This window comes from Pan paniscus, chromosome 23 (genome assembly GCF_029289425.2).
Source record: "Pan paniscus chromosome 23, NHGRI_mPanPan1-v2.0_pri, whole genome shotgun sequence".
Taxonomy (NCBI): Eukaryota; Metazoa; Chordata; class Mammalia; order Primates; family Hominidae; genus Pan; species Pan paniscus.
In genome coordinates this window covers 2,445,653-2,463,476 of record NC_085927.1, presented here as the reverse complement: position 1 = coordinate 2,463,476, position 17,824 = coordinate 2,445,653, and the positions used below count along the sequence as shown (strand labels likewise).

Here is a 17,824-nt window from a genome sequence, read left to right as displayed (position 1 = left end):
TGTGGAATTTTATTGAAGGCCTTTTTTGCATCTATTGGGATAATCATGTGGTTTTTGTCATTAGTTCTGTTTATGTGATGGATTTTATTTATTGATTTGCATATGTTGAACCAGCTTTGTATCCCAGGGATTAAGCTGACTAGATCGTGGTGGATAAGCTCTTTGATGTGCTGCTGGATTCAGTTTGCCAGTATTTTATTGAGGATTTTCACATAAATGTTCATCAGGGATACGGGCCTGAAATTTTCTTTTTTTGTTGTGCCTTTGCCAGGTTTTGGTTTCAGGATGATGCTGGCCACATAAAATGAATTAGGGAGGAGTACTTCTTTTCTATTGTTTGAAATAGTTTCAGAAGGAATGGTACCAGCTCCTCTTTATACCTTTGGTAGAATTCGGCTGTAAATCCGTCTGGTCCTGGACTTCTTTTTGTTGGTAGGCTACTAATTACTGCCTCAGTTTTAGAGCTTGTTATTGGCCTATTCAGGGATTCGACTTCTTACTGGTTTGCACTTGGGAGGGTATATGTGTCCAGGAATTTATCCATTTCATCTAGATTTTACAGTTAATTTGCAAAGAGGTATTTATAATATTCTCTAATGATACTTTTTATTTCTGTGGGATCAATGGTTATATCCCCTTTATCATTTCCTATTGCATGTATTTGATTCTTCTCTTCTTCCTTATTAGTCTGGCTAGAAGTTTATTTATTTTCTTGATCTTTTCAGAAAACCAGCTCCTGGATTCATTGATTTTTTTGACGGGCTTTTTGTGTCTCTATCTCCTTCAGTTCTGCTCTGATCTTAAATCTTGTCTTCTGCTAGTTTTTGAATTTGTTTGGTCTTGCTTCCCTAGTTTTTTTAATTGTGATGTTATGCTGTCGATTTTAGACATTTTTCTGCTTTCTCTTGTGGGGATTTAGTGCTGTAAATTTCCCTTTACAGACTACTTTAGCTGTGTTGTATTTTACTTTTTAAGCCCTCAATCTTTCTTTTTCATCATGATAGTGTTGACTGTTTTATGTTTATGTAATGTAAAATTGACTACACAGTTTTTACAAAGATTTTATGAAAATATTTTATTGCGAATGTACAAACCTGTCAGTCAATTAGAGGAGAAGTTACACTGCAGTAATAAATAGCCACATAGCAAAACCGCAAAAGACATCCAAATCAGAATAAAACAAAACATTTTAACAAAAACAAAAAGAACAAACTGGCAACAAATATGTGAAGTTTATATTACAAAGATGCTCACTTATCCACTCTAAAGAGAGCTTTTATAATTTGATTTAAAATATGGCAAAGACATTATCCCACACATCACAGAAAAAATAAATTTAAGCAGCTGTTAACACATGAACATATTATCAAGCTCAGATATAATCAAAATTAAATATTTGACAAGAGATTCTACAGTTTGGGAGAAATAGAAGTGTTTTTTTCTTTTCCCCAGGCCCACAAGTCTAGTTTCTTGGTCTTCCTCACTATAATGAGGTTTGTCATCAGCTCCCCAGAATATGGGAAGCGTGGAGCAGGTGGTGGCTGAAAGTGGGGTATCCTGTGAAACCATATTTAAGATCAGAGCCCTTGGTCCATTGTGTTGTAATCAGCTGGCTCAGGAAAGAACACCTGGCTGTCCAGAGCTCTACACCTACTGCACTGGGTGTGACAGGAGGCCTGAGAACCCATTGGTCCCAAACCCACCCCATTCCAAAATATCATCCAGTATTGAGAATTCTGACACCAAATTCTCACAGAGCATATGCTTATGCAGTTTTACATTTAATTTTTCATTACATTTCAATTGGGAAAGTGAGGCCACAGAAGAGGCAGAGACTGGTCCAGATCTCAGGAGGTGGGCAGGCTCCAGAGCATTAGAGAGGGCTCCAGCTTCCTAGGCCTTGGCTCCGTCCCACCTATCAGGTTTGTTTTCGAAATTAGAGTCTGTAGCTACACATTCAGGAGCACAGAAAATGAGCAGATTCAGGGTTCTTTTCACATGGGGACCTCTCCATGTCAGTTTCAAGATAACAGGACTGGGGTTCTGCATCCAGCTCTGAGGGCAACTGGAAGTAAAATGAGCTATGCTCCACCTCAGCCTAATGTAGACAGTGCCTACAGGAAAGCCTGTTTTCTTCCTCATAAATAGGGGTGCCTGAAGTGGGTGACCTCAATGATTTCACATACTCATAAGTGTCTGCCAGCCTGGATTCTTGCTCTGAGACTGCAAAAATGCACCCACTCTCTGCAGATCCTTCAAATCAGAGGGAGGCATGGCCACTTCAGAGGCATCTTGGGTAGATGAAGATGAGACAGAGTTAAATATGCCAGAGCATTTGAGTCTGAGGCTGACGTCCACGGAAGATCTCAGCTACTGTTGGGTTCTTAAGGTCCTCATTTGAAAGCGGTAGAAAATAATTTCACTGGATAAGGGGAGGATACCTCATGAGTAAATAGCACAACCAAAAAGGTGGAGGCAAAGAGAGGGCAAAACGGGACTCCTAGGTCACTCATTGTACTTGGGGCCTTCAGATCCTGCTACTTTATCCCCTAGGACCTTGAAGAACCAGTGTCTTGAGGACAGAAAAATCAAGGTATCAGATTTGTTCCATAGTGCTCCTGCTTGGGGCTGTAGGGTTAGTGATGGCCAGGAGGTGGTTACAGCCTGCTGTGTTTCTGGTGCCCACTGAGCTTTGCTGGAGCAGCTGGAACAAGTAACAGTCACACACCTCATGTTGTTATCAGTGATCTCCACATTATCATGTGGTCAAAAGAGGAAGGGATATTAGAGATCCCCCATATAATCACTTAGCCAGTCTTTTTTCCCTTGCACTCACCATTTGCCAGCTACCCTGGTGGGTCCAACATGTGGTACAGAAAATTATTACATCATGCCTGCACCCCCCAACCCAGGACCAAACAGTCTGAGGACCACTGGACAACAGCACTAAAGCAAGTATATGTGAAAGAAAAGAGCAAGGACTATAATATAAAGTAGATTATTGAGAAGAAAAGCTGGAAAATTATTGCATGGGAGGACCTCAGGCCTCACTGAGGTGACTTTTAATCCATGATGAGGATGACAGCAGGGAGGCTTCTGCACAAGCATGTGTCAGGGAGAAGCCACCCTTAGTGAAAAGACTCATAGGTGTGTGAGTTTGCCAGAGGTAAAAAGGGACTAGTTTGGCTGCAGACAGCCTGAGGAAGAGATAAGCAGAGGGATGGAGAATCCTAGGGCCTGGGAGATGAGCTTAGATATCTGCTCCTTTCTGACAACATTGACCTAAAACTCAGCATTTTTCAACAACATATAATATCTCATAATTTGTGTGGACCAGAATCTGGACACAGTTCAGCTGGCTACCTCTGCCTTCAGGTCTTTTATGAGACCGGGGGCTGTGGTCTTAACTGAAGCTAGACTGGGAAAGCATGAGCCTTTAAGCTGACTCATGTGAAAATTGGCAGGGTTTAGTGTGGACAGAGAGCCTGACTTTCTTTCTCTCTACTCGTCTGAGCACCCCCTCACCCTTTGTTACGTGGGTCTCTACATGGAGCATCTCATAGCATTGGAGCTTGCTTCCTGTGTTTGAGGAATACAATAGACAGAGAGAATTAGACAAAAAGGTTTACACAAAAAGAGACAGAGAGAAAGATCGAGGGCGCATACAAGAAAAACCCAGTAGGAGAAAAATTAGAGCTTTAAAAAAATCTTGTCAGGGTGCGGTGGCTCACACCTGTAATCCCAGCACTTTGGGATGCTGAGATGTGTGGATCGCCTGAGGTCAAGGGTTTGAAACCAACCTGGATAACATGGTGAAACCACCGTCTCTTCTAAAAATACAAAATGAGCCAGATGTGGTGGTGCATGCCTGTAATCCCAGCTACTTGGGAGACTGAGGCAGGAGAATCAATTGAACCTGGGAGGTGAAGGTTCCAATAAGCCGAGATCACACCACTGCACTCCAGCCTGGGGTACAAGAGTGAAACTGTGTCTCAAAAAAAAAAAAAAAGAAAGAAAGAAAAAAGAAAAAAAAAAACTTGAGAGTTACTATAATTTTTCTTCTATATTTGTGTTAAAATTGTAAACCCCGGCGTAATGCTATAAGGAGGTAGAATGTAATTAACCCCTTAGGGTGGGACCCTCATAATAGAGATTACTGGCTTTATACAAGAAACCGCAGAGGGCTCTCATCCTCCTGCAAAATGAGGGTAAAACCTGAAGTGTGCAGGCTGAAATTCAGAAGCGAGTCATCACCAGATCTCAACCATGCTGACACCCTGATCTCAAATTTGAACCTCTGGAGGTATGAGAAATTAAGTCCTGTTGTCTATATGCTCCCTATCTATGGTTCTTTGGCATAGCAGCCAGAACTAAAACAAAAGTGATATCCTCTTCTGTATTTCATTGGACAGAAGCTGAATTTGTACCCCCTATACTGTTAAAAAAAAAAGACTTAAAAAAATGGATCTTCACAATGAAAGATAGGAAATGGCTTGTTGAAACACTAAAATTTTAACTGCTATAAGTTTTTTAAACATTGGCTGAAATTGTTGGAACCAATATGGCCAACTGAAGTCCATAAAGCATCAGTTTGCAGATGTTGGAGCCCAAATTTCCATTGTGTGCTTCATACTAACTCTCCCTGAATTTGTATGTGACCTGTGAGGAAGCAAGAAGAGATGACTGTGTATGTCTCATGACTTTCCATATTCCTACTTTCCTTCCAGCAATCCCCTACAGAACCCACCTCTTAGGCCTTTTCTAATCACTGCCTTAAAGCCAGTATGACAAAACAAATTTCATTTGAACTCCTATCTCCTTGTTAGCCAACCTACAAGATGATATTTTCCTCAAAACCGAAGGGCCATACTACTGGCATCAGGAAGTATTCCATTTTATTCAATAAAAAACTGAGTCACTCAATACCTAGTACTGGGAGACTTTGTGAAGACTTCCTCTGTCATAGACGTGATAAGGCACATGGATATGATTCTAAATATAAAGAGAAAGCACTAGAAAGTTGAATTCCTGTATTAGATCATTCTCATACTGCAATGATGGAGTACCTGAGACTGGGTAACTTATAAAGAAAAGAAGTTTAATTGACTCACAGTTCCACATAATTGGGGGTCACCTCAGAAACCTTCCAATTACAGTGGCTGACAAGTGAAGTGAGTGAGAGCAGGGGATGTACCAGATGCTTATGAAACTATCAAATCTCGTGAGAACTCACTATCATAAGAACAGCATGAGGAGAACCCATCCCCATAATCCAATCATCTCCCCTCAGGTTTCTCCCTTAACACCTAGGGGTTATAATACACAATGAGTTTTGGGTGGGGACGCACAGCTAAAATATATGAATGCCAGAGGACAGTATCTACATTTAATTTCAACTTCATACTGGAGCAGAATGAAAATGAGGCCCAGTGGAGAAGTGATATTCCCAAGATCACCCTGCCAGACACCAGGCTTGTTTGAGTTGTGGCCCATGCTACCTCCCACCTATTCTCCTAATGCTTCCATCTCTAAGTGTGTGCATTATCTACAGGTGACACTACATCATTGTTTTTATGTCTTATCTTATATACACCTAATACATTACCTATTAAGTAGATGTTAGCATCATCACCACTGTGCATGCTAGGAGGCTGGGGAAGCCTTGAATACAGTGACTTTTACTGCATCCCAGAGATGGTAAGAAAAACAAGGTTATGTTCCAGCTGTCTCTTCTATCCTGGAACCCAGGTTGCATTTAATTCTTTCCAGGGAATTAAGGGGAAGTTGTGTTTGCATAATTGTGTACAAACAAAGAGTTGACATGGAAGAGGAGACTGAGCAATCAGTAGCATAGTGGAGTCTTTCAGTATGTCTTACAGAAACATGGGGCCCAGTAGATGGAACCTTGAAGAGTTTAACACACTTTCTTGGTGTCAGAACCCAACAGCAGTTAAGAAACCAGGAATCCACATTCTTGAGACAGCTCTGTATCCACCTCTGTTGGTGAGAGTTGCTCAAGAGAGTGAGATGCTCTTTCATTATGCCCTGAAATTTCTGAGTTTCAGCCTTACAAAGGCTCAATGTAAAAGTCTTATCTGATAACACAGATGTCAACTGAGCCCTCATCACTGATGTCCCTGGCTATTGGCCGGGTGCACCTACAAATAACACAGGGCAGCCCAGGACAGGCCCCTCCATGCCAGCCTCTCTTGTCAACTCATCTGGGCAGTCCCACACCACTTCTTAGTACCATGAGTTGGATGGGGAGCAAGAGGGAGGGCACTCTTCTTGGACTGAAGTAGATTGTCAGGTGTTGGAACTCTTGTGTACCTGTCATGTTCATACCTAGGCCATAGCTGGCAGAATAAAAAGAAGAGGGTTGGAGAACGAGTCTGTGTACTCAGATGTGAATTCCAAGACTTTAACTTGTTCTCTGGTTTCCTTCTTTCATGGAGATTTGTACAGATTCTCCTTATGTGCCTAATCTGAAGAGCAGAATTTCTTTTCTTTTCTTTTTTCCTTTTTTCTTTTCTTTTTTCCTTTCTTCTCTTCTCTTTTCTTTTCTTTCTTTCTCTTTCTTTCTTTCTTTCTTTTTTCTTTCTTTCTTTTTTTCTTTCTCTTTTTTTCTTTCTGTCTCTCTCTTTCTTTCCTTCTCTCTCTCTTTCTTTTTTATTTATCATGAAGTCTCACTCTGTTACCCAGGCTGGAGTGCAGAGAAAAGCAGAATTTCTAATGGAGGTGTCACATACGGTCAAAGCAAGGCAGATCACAGACTTTTCTTTGTGTGGTTTCTAGGCACATTTACAAAGCTGCATTCAGATTGATGAGGAGCTTCATCATTCAGTTTGATGTGGCCAACTCCTCCCTCTTTTTGGAAAAAAAGCAGGTGCACTAAACCAGCAAACACAGCCAGCACTGGGCTGTGCTGAGAGCAGCCACATAGGGGTCTCTACAGACAGAAAGCCGAGAAGACCGGGACAGACCCAGGACCCAGACTCAAAGATGAAAAATCTCTGGGCTTTGTCCTACGGCCTTCCCATGAGTAACTCATAGTCTTGTTCCAGTGGAATCTGGCCTTCATTAGTCTCAGTGGCAAGTTGGTTATGTGGAAAGTCTCTCTTTACACACTTGTGCGAATAACAGTAAAGACTTTTGTATTGTTTTCACTCTACATTAGACCATGAGTATTTATGCCTGTGGCTGCAGTTTGTGTTAGTTTCCTGCCCCAGGTATCTCCTGCAGCATGCAGCTTCAGTCCTACCAGACCCTCAAAAGTTAAAAGCTAACACTATTACTAGGGAGGATTTCACAGGAAAATGGTGAAAGGGTTACACACAAAAAAGGTTAAACTACTCTATGCATGTTTCTGCAATGTGTTATCTCAGGAACTCATTTCTGTAGCCCATCAGGGCAGGAGCTGGGCTCTCACCTGTTGATAATATTCCATAAGGGAGGTTCTTCCCCACAGTGTTTAGTCTTCCAACGCTGGTACAGCCTGACATGATGACATTCTACTTTCAAGTCGGTCATGCTGCAGGGAAAATTCTGTGAGTGTCCTAATAGGCTGGAATCATTTGCTAGGGTGAACCCCATCTTTGGTGCTCACTTTTCTGTTATCTTGTAATTAGCTTTATTCTCAGCAAATCCATGTCTATTTTATTTATCTGTTTATTTACTTATTTTTATGTATGAAAAAACACTTTTTTTATTTACTTATTTATTTAGAGACAGGGTCTCCGTCTGTTACCCAAGCTGGATTACAGTGGTAGAGTGCTGTGATCATGGCTCATTGCAGCTTCAAACTCTTGGGCTCAAATGATTCTCTCACCTCAGCCTCCTGTGCCACCATGCCCTCCCTGCTAGTTGATTTTAATTTTTTATAAAGAAGGAGACTCATTATGCTGCCCAGGCTGGTCTCAAACTCCTGGGCCCAAGCAATTCTCTCATCTCAGCCTCCCAAAGCACTGGGATTAAAAACATGAGCCACTGTACTGAGCTGTGCCTACTTCAAAAGACTGAAAATAAAAAATCAATAAATCTTTGCCAAATTAAAAAACAAAACAATAGTTTCCAGGTCTTAGACAAAGACAATTCTGTATCATGAAGAGTGGCGAAAGGCTTATTTAGCTGTTAAAATGATTTGCTTATATTTCAAAGAAGCAGAGAAAAAAAGATACATATAAAAGTTTTCCAGGCCAGGCACGGTGGTTCATGCCTGTAATCCCAACATTTGGGGAGGCCAAGGCAGGAGGATCTCTTGAAGCCAAATGTTTGAGTCCAGTACATGCAACATGGTGAAATTCTGTCACCATAAAAAACAAATAAAATAAATATGGCTGGGTATGGTGGTTCAAGCTTGTAATACCAGCACTTTGGGAGTCGGAGGCAGGTGGATAATGAGGTCAGGGGTTCAAGACCAGCCTGGCCAAAATGGTGAAACCTTTCTCTCCTAAAAATAATAACAATAAAAAATTAGCCAGGCATGGTGCTGTGCGCCTGTAATGCCAGCTACTCAAAAGGTTGAAGCAAGAGAATTGCTTGAACCTGGGAGGCGGAGGTTGCCTTGAGCTAAGATCATGCCACTACACTCTAGCTTGGCCCACAGAGCAAGACACTGTCTTGAAAAAATAAATAAATAAATAAAGTTAGCCAGGCCTGGAGGTGCATGCCTATAGTCCTAGGTAATTAAGAGGTTGACGTAGGAGGACTGCTCAAACCCAAGAAGTTAAGGTTATAGTGAGCTATGATTATGCCATTTCACTTCAGACTAAGCAAAAGAGTAAGATTCCGTCTCAAAAAATTAATAAAAAAAGTTTTCTAAATTACATTGTTTAAGAAAAGGGAAAAGAAAAAATATCTTTTTAAATTTTCAAATGGGAGAATAGAGCCTCTCATTTCTAATTTGTATTTCCTTCTGCAAAAACATGGTCTAGGCCCATGGTCTTGAACTACTGGACATCTGGATTTTAGTAGGTGCTGGATTCAGGCAACTGAGGGGTGGCTTGGACACACTGAGTGCACGTAAAAAAAAGGTTTGAGGTGAACTAAAAGGTAAAAGAGGGGAAGGTGTTATTAAGAACCCACAATTGGGAGGCAGTACAGGGTTGGTGGAAGGACTGGTTCATGCTGCAGATACTGACCCAGGTGAAACTTTGCTCTGACTTATTTCTATGTCCATGCAGGAAGACGAGATTATGATCAGGTGGCACAGAAATCTGGGATGGTGAAAAAACCAGGTTGCCCCTGCAGATTCCATGTCTGAGGTAGAGCATATGCCAGGGGTCTTTTAGGCACATGTGTGGGTTTTTGGTGGGAAAGTCTATGAGGATAGGTAGCATGGGCAACAATCTTGATGCTGAAGCCCTGTGCTGGGAGGGGCTTGACCACATCAACATGCGGTGCATATGTTCAGTGGGTGAAAAACCTGTGGTGGCCTCAGGTTGGCAGGAGGGTAGAAGGCATCTGTTCTCAGAACTTCTTCCCTCAGAGTCGTCGGTCCTTTTTACCATGGGAGGATGTGTGGAACCACAGGGCAGTGCATGGTGTAGCAGCCTGTGTGCAGAGCAGAGCCTACCTTCCCCGAGACACCTGGAGTCTCTCTCCAGCAGAGGCCCCCACATTGTCTTTCTTTTTACAATGCTTTTGATCCTAAATGTGGAAAGTTCCCTGAAAACCCACTGATTCTCCAACACCCATTTGTTGCCCCAAAATTTAATTCTGACACAACTTAGAGTTCGCATAGACCCCAGAAATTCAGGGCTCAGTCCCACATCACCTCTCTCACTGTAGAGGAGAGTTACACATCCCTGCAGCCCATCTACACTTCTGAGCTACCTCCTATAAATCTGAGATTAGCATAAACCCCTTTTCAAGTTAAATAATTTGATAGAATTACTAAAAAGAAAACCTCAACAAATAACTGTAATTATATTCACTACTTTATTATAAAAATGTAACTCAGAAACAGCCAAATGGAAGAGATGTCTAGGGCAAGGAACAGTTGTAGGTGAAGGTAATCCTGGAAATAGCTATATTTAAAGAAATTCCCCCATTCTTTGCATTCTCAAAGAACAGCTTAGTGAAGAGAAACGTGCTTCCCCTGATGACTTTGAGGATGCTCCCCGCTGTTTTTTTAACCTATCACAAAAATGGACACAGATTGCAAATTCCCATTTTTAAAAATGAACAACCATTCAGTAATTTAGTCTTCAGTGGTCAAAATAACATACTCTTTACAGAAACTTTGCTTGTTTCTCTTCTTCCAACCAGCCCCTGAACTTTGACTCACCCACAGCTTCAGCAAACCTACAACCCTTATTTATACATACCCCTCCTAAGAACAGGCTGACTTCAAGGTGAAACATTATCTTATCTGGGATCTGATTTTGCTACCCTCCATCCTGTGCTTCCTTTCCAACCTTCTTTGTAAACTTGTTTTCTCCTCCCTATGAAATAAGGCCATTTTCCACCTAACCTTTGAGATCCTCAAAGATCTAATCATTTGTACTTTTTCTTTGTTCCAATACTTCTTAGGTAACCTCTTAGACCAAGTCTAGAAACAGTCTGAGGACAATAACAATTCCATTCTAGAAAGAATCTCCCAACATTTCTTCTATCTCAACCTCAACTGCATCTGCCTGTGAGCTTCCAGCTTACCAAGGCTCTATATCTTCTGGCAGTGACAAAGGCTCCTTCCACTTACCAGTTAGTCATTCAGTTAGTTTTCAATTCAAAAAATACTTCATGTTTGAAGAATCCAGCAAAAATTATTCAAATCTAAGGTATAAAAGAGAGGAAATTACAGCCGGGCATGGTGACTCATGCCTGTAATCCCTGCATTTTGAGAGGCCTAGGTGGGCAGATGACCTGAGATCAGGAGTTTGAGAACAGCCTGACCAACATGAAGAAACCCCGTCTCTACTAAAAATACAAAATTAGTCAGGTGTGGTGGTGTATGCCTGTAATCCCAGCTACTCAGGAGGCCGAGGCAGGAGAATCGCTTGAACCCAGCAGGTGGAGTTTACAGTGAGCGGATGTCTTGCCATTGCACTCCAGCCTGGGCAACAAGAGTGAAACTACATATAAAAAATAACAGAATAAAATAAAATAAAAACATTATAAGTGGCTTATATCTTATAATTCATCAAGAAAAGCCAAAGTATCTATCCCTTTCAGAAAATAAACATGTAATTTAATTATGTTCATAACAAATCATTTAGTAAACAATTAATCATATGTGAACACTTCAGGAGGTGCAAAGTCCCAGCTCCTAAAACTTAACATTACCCTCAAACACCCAGATGGCAGCGCATGGAATAGAGTTATTCACTTTCACAAGTTCTCTGTTTTGAAAAAAAGAATAACTTATGTGATAAATTTATGTAATTTGACAATTAATCTACCTCATGTGCTTGCAGATATGTATTCATTTCCTACCACCGTAGTGGAAGAGAGACTATCCCTATCTTTACAACTGATAGCATTTCCAACAGTAAGCTGTGAGATTCTGCTTGAAATCACCTCTCAAACAAATAAAAAACAGACCTGGGAGACATGCTACACTCATTCTGCTGAAGAAATAGGTAAGTAACAATTTTTAACAAATGAAATATATTACTACTTAATTTTATTCAAAATTCACCAACTTAATGTGCTTTATAAATATTCTCATACCTTTGAAGCTCTACTGATAAAACATAATTTACAGTTAATGAAAAAGTGAAGTTAAAATAAATACAATCATATTTTCAAAGTGACAAAATTAGAAGGTGACAATGCTGATTGAAACGCAGACATATCTGACCCAAGGGTCAAGTCAAGCCATTCTATTACTTGGGATATTTTCCCTGCTCCCATCTGGTTCAGTGAAGTGGGTCATGAGCGTCCTACCAGGAGCTGCTACGCTCTGCTCCACCGTGTCTGTGAGGTGCATTTTACTTTGCAGGTTTTTGCACTGCCTCACTAGGTTGGGTTTCTTTGTCCTTTGAAATATTTTCTCTCCCTTCACCAATCTGAGGACATTTTTTCCTCAATATCAGCATCCAGTTGCCTGGCCTGCAATGTGTCTCTAAGGAATGGAAACTAAGCGTTGGGGTAAGAAATACTTAATGTCCTAAGGGGTTTGGTTTTAACACAAAGGTATACCTGGAAATTCCTTCCAGGTATAGTGCATCCAACCACTCCAAAAAGAGGCTACATTCCCATACCTTGGGCTGTTCCCTGAGAGGAGATGACACAAGGGATGCTATTTACTAGACACTTCAAGAGTCATGGCCAGTGTTGGTATCTTGGGGATTCTCAAGCAGTTTTGAAACCCAAAACAAAGAAAATAACACAGGATGGCTAAGGATGTATTGCCCTGTGAGGTTTCCGAAATAAAACCTCAACCCAAAGACATTCTGATGGGGTGTCTGTGCCAAGGGAAGATTAAAGAAATGGGCACAAATATTTTCTTTTCTTTTCTTTTCTTTTTTTTTTACTGTGGATTGTCAGGGGATTATTATCTGCTTTCATGTCCTGTAAAATGTTTACAAATGAAAAATATTTTTTTAAGTGTCATCCACTGCTTTTTGAAAAAATGCAGAATTAAAATACTGTGTCTAAAATGTACAATAAAGAACAGTTGATAATGTTGTGAGTTACACAAGGTTAGTTAGTGTTGGTAAGTGTCAGGAAAGAACTGGAAATTTAAACTCTGACTGCAAGCCAGAGTTAGGCTGTGGTAACAGGGTGGTAGATTTGAGGCTCTTCTTGCCACACATTTGGAAAATGCATGAGAAAACTAATTCTCTTTTGGAGTGTTAAAACAACTAAAAAACAGGCTATTGGGTTGAGGTGGCTCTAGTGTCCTGAGCTCTGAGTAGAGAGACAGGCAAAGGCATCCCTAGATCCAAAAAGCTGCCCATTCTTCTCCAGCTGTGCACCTGATTAGATAATTTGCACTCCAGCACCCATGATTGGATATAGTTCAATTCCCCACCACGCCACCTCAGGCCATGAGTGACATATGTGATTTGACACTGGATTGAATAAAGCAAGAATTATAGGTTTTTCCTGGATCCTTTTCTGGCAGGGCTTCCTTCATGCACTGGACACTGGCCCTGCCTGTAAAATACTTGCATTTTCATTTGTGTGTAAGATTATTTGTATTTATGAAAAATATATATGTGTTATTCATACATGGAAGCAATATAATGACAATTATTTTAAAATTTCAGATTTTTTACTTTCCTGGCACAACCAGGTTTTAGAGCAGGCAGCCTGAGATTTCAAAAATGAGGCAATTCTCTAAGAAATAATATGTGAGGCACATGTGAATTTTAAATATTCTAGTAGCTACATTTTAATAAATACACCAGGCATGCTTGCCTGTGCCTGTAGGTTGAACTCTTTGGGAGACTGATGTAGGAGGATCATTTGAGGCCAGGAGTTTGAGACTAGCCCAGGCAGCATAGAGAAAGCCATCTCCACAAAAAAAAAAAAAAAAAAATTGAAAAATTAGCCATGCCTGGTGTATGCCTTCAGTCCCAGCTACTCAGAAGGCTGGAGCTGGAGGATCACCTGAGCCTGGGAGGTCAAGGCTGCAGTGAGCCATGATCACACCACTGCACTCCAGCCTCACTGACAGAACAAAACTCTGACTCAAAAAACTGATCTCTGGAAAGGCATTTTCTTTTTCTGCAACGTAGCCAACTAGCTAAGTTTGTATTGAAGCCATCCTTTAATTTTTAACAGGGCAAGAATATTTTCTAAGACCCCGAACTCCACATATGTGATGGGGCAAATCCTGAAGAGTACATGGATATCTCTCACAGCTAAAGCATCCCTCACCCTTATCCAGCGCTTCTTACCCCTGGCGCAAGAGAATCACCTGCGGGGAGGAAAACTCTCAAAATCCCTTAAACCCAAGTTGTAACCGCACAACTAAATAGGAATCCTTGGAGCTGGATCTGAAAAAAATACGGTTGAAAGTTGTGCAGGTGATTACAATGTGTAGGCAAGCCAGAAAACCATGGCTTTAACGAGCAGTCTTTGCTGGAAATGATTTCTCAAATGAATGTAAAAACGTTTGCTGCTGAATTGTGACCTTTCAATTTTACCTGCTTTTCCTGCAAAGTATATTTTGCAGACCCAGGCTGGCTTCTCCTTCTGTTCCTGGTTCACCCAGTGCCGTGTGTGCTCAGTGCATCCTGTGCACGGGTCACTGTGCTGTGTGCGCTGGCCTGGGTGAGCATCATTCTTCGGGGAGAACCTTTCTGAAAACAAAGCTGCATTCCAAAAAGTTAAAACCATGCTACTTACTGTACTGAGGTAAAAATTAAAAGACCTAGGGGACTCTTCCAAAAGTTAAAACGTAAATAAATATCTTGGAACATTAATATACACCTGATGATGTCATGAGTGAACACGCCCCACTTTAAAACAAAACAAAAGATTACTATTATTCTAAAATATTAATTTAGGATTGTTATGCAAATATGTACTATTTAAATATTTATTGATGAATAACATGCATACAGCAATATAGGAACAAAATATTTATGGAATGCTTGATGAATTATTACTAAATAAATACACTTGTGTATGTAAGAATCAGATTTGCTCATGCCCTTGACACTTTCTCCTTCCCAAAGGTAACCAAGACCTTAAGAGCTAAGTGTAGATAAACTTTGTCATTTTCTACAAGTGTTTTATTACAGAACATTAAAAACGTATACACAATACAAAAAAAGGATAACAGACCAGTCACCCAGCTTTAACAGCTACTAGTCATGTGTCATTTTTGTTTCACCTATACTTCCAGCCATTCCCACCCCAATTTCATTATTTTTTAGGCTTTTTGGATAAAATGTATATTCATTGCAAGGTACAATGTGAACTGCAAATAGTAGAGAGATGGGGTTTCACCATGTTGACCAGGCTAGTCTTGAACTCCTGTCCTCAGGTGATCCACCTGCTTCGGCTTCCCAAATTGCTGGGATTACAGGCGTAAGCCAAGATACTCGGCCTGAGAATTCATATTTCTAACAAAGTACAAATCCATAGGGCACATGACAACTGCAATGTCCATCTACAGTAAATACAGTTTGATGAATAAAATGAAAGGCAATTGACCTAAGGTGAAAAAAAAAAAAACAAAAAACAATCAAAGCATGGGTACTATGTGTCATCTGTAAGAGCATTTGGTTAAGAATAACAAACAAACCAGTTTTATCGTTTTAATAGCCGAAATTGGCAAAATTTCTAGTTTTTCTTTCATAGGAATGCTCTTTGCAAGAAAAAATTTTCATATAGTGAGAGCAAAAATGGCAACCATTTGCAAGTAAATGTCTTATGAAATTAAGTAGCAGATATCAAGCTCATGACCTTCAGATAGTTACCCCTACCTCAATCACTTACATAGCAAGTGCAGATAATTTTCATAGCTCCCTATTAAAATTATATTTGAATGCCCTTACAAATTGTGACTGTTTTTAAATAAAGTTGACCAACTAAAATTTTGTATATGACATATGATAAATTCCCCTTCAAGTCACCTTACATTTACTTAATTTTATTAGGCAGTGTCTGTCTACCACCCAATAATACTTGAGGATTCTCCCTCCATTTGCTCAGGCATCACACTTGGGGAAACAGGGATTCACAAGACCCAGGCTCTTCCCTACATATGTTTCCTCCTCCGACATCAGTTCATCATTCAATCAAGTCATGTGAGAGTGGAGGCCTTGTGTTCCCTATTATTCTTGGGCACTCTCCTCCAAGGAGGAAAAGGCCAGGAGGTCCTGTTAGAGGATACACTCAGAGCCCGGGCTCCCTAAGGTATGAGAGTTCTAACCAGCAGGTGTAGACTTTTCAGGAGTGAGGAATGAGGCAGGCATTCCAAACCTGGACCTTCATCACCTTTTGTTTCATCTCAAGACAATTCTGAGGGGCTGTTTTGGAGCGTGTCTGGAAGGTGAACGTTGAAGAAGAGTGTGGGCTTTGATGTGACTCAGTTGAGATCTTTCATGGGGAGGCAGGAATTCAATGCCCAGAATCTGGGCTGGTGTCCTTGAGGTCAGTAGGTTGCGTCTTTGTATCCAAGTCCGTTGTTACTAGGTTGGAGGCTGGAGATTCTAAATGGCTTCCAGACCGCCTCTCTGATTCTCTTTGGGAGATGGGGTCTGAAAGACAATGTCAGTATTTTTGGGAAATTCTAGAAAGTCTGCTTGGAAACTTGGGAAGAGCTCTTGCCTAGTGCCTAAATGCTCCATTTGCAGCTCTAGCCAAGTAGATACTTGGTAGGTATAGAGCCGGGTTTGCATTTATATCAGCAAAACCTATGTCAGAGTTGAAGAAGTAGTCAGGAAAAAGTGTCTTGGTCACAGGCCGAGGAACATCTTAAAAGCAAACTTCTAGCCTGCTGACTCTTGGCAATGAGTGTTGGATCCTGGCTAAAGTGCCTTGAATGCAGCATGAGGCCAATCCATGAATCCAACTTCTCATGGAGAAATGTTAATATTTTTTCAGTTTGAATCAATCAGGGTGAAACTACCATGTTATTGGTTTGCTTACTTTTTATTATTTCATAAAAATCTAAGACAAAATACATTAAATGCTTATTGACATATGTATTTATTCTTCACCGGGCTGATAATATCTGCCTAATTTTAAACTTTCTTCTATTTTGTAGGTTTCAACTTATTTTATTGTAAGATACTGTTAAATCTAATACAGGCATTGTCACTTTTACATATAATTTTATTTTATTTCATATATTTCCTATTGGCTTTTTACATTTAGATTATGGACCACTTCATCATATAAAAAGCTTCAATTATATTTAAACAGTAAGTCTTTGGATTTTTTTGTCTTGTAATTTCCATATTACATAATAATGAGATAAATATTAATGTTTTCAGGGTACTTTAAATTTTAGATAATTACTCATTGTATTCATGTGAAATTTGTTTTTACTGCATGTGTGGGTTGGAGGACTGTTTTCACTTCTGATTCATCTTTACTCTTATCTCATCAGAGCTCGTACCTCTTGTAGTTGGGGGATTGCAGTTTATAATTCCAATAAATGGGGCAAATTCAATAATAACATAATACAAATGAGTTTGAATGCAGGACAGGTCTTCAAAGCATACACAACATGGGCCTACATATGTACAACAATAATAATTTATAAGTTACAGTTTGGATGGAAAGTAAAAGTACAGAAAATTTGTTAAAGTAAATTAAAATGGAGATCATGTCTCAATAATCTCTGAGCAGACAAAATTAGTTAGGTCTCATAAGTGATCTCAACCTTGCTTGATTTGCAAATACAAACAAAACTTAAATTATTTCTTGTAGCTGCATATTTAAAAAAGAGAAATGAAGCTCAACCAGTCAGAAGTAGCCAACAACCTTATATAAATAGAAACTGTCCAACAAGGTAAACAGACAAACAAAAAACAATAAAAAAAAGTTGTGCTACCACCAATCAAATGATTTCTTTGTTTCTACATTTTTCAAATAAATACTTGCTTCTTACACTGTCAATGAAGCACTCAATATCTTTCCGTCTGATATTTTATAATTTATCATCTGCTCTTACTCAAATAAACACTTTGCAATTTCATTGTGTCTCAAATTACTTTTTAGCAGGATAAACTAGGAATAAATATTACAAAAATGTCTACGGAATATGGAAAAAACATAGAAAGTTTATGAAATATATGAATGTAGACATAAGCAAATAGACAATTTGTATCATATTCTTAGGCAGAAAAACTCAATATTATCAACATCAATTGTCCTTAAAGTTATTTATAAATTCAATTTTGTTCCTATACAG

General features: G+C 39.8%; 1 long non-coding RNA gene across 2 annotated transcripts in view; it reads left to right on the top strand.

Annotated features, from left to right (window-relative positions):
• Window positions 1-17,608, top strand: part of LOC134730094 (uncharacterized) — a 43,324-nt gene extending 25,716 nt beyond the window's left edge. For both annotated transcript variants that reach the window (XR_010111750.1, XR_010111749.1), the window contains exons 3-4: window positions 11,418-11,582; window positions 13,735-17,608. This is a non-coding gene — a long non-coding RNA (uncharacterized LOC134730094). The remainder of the gene's footprint in view (window positions 1-11,417; window positions 11,583-13,734) is intronic.
• Window positions 17,609-17,824: the final 216 nt, after the last annotated feature.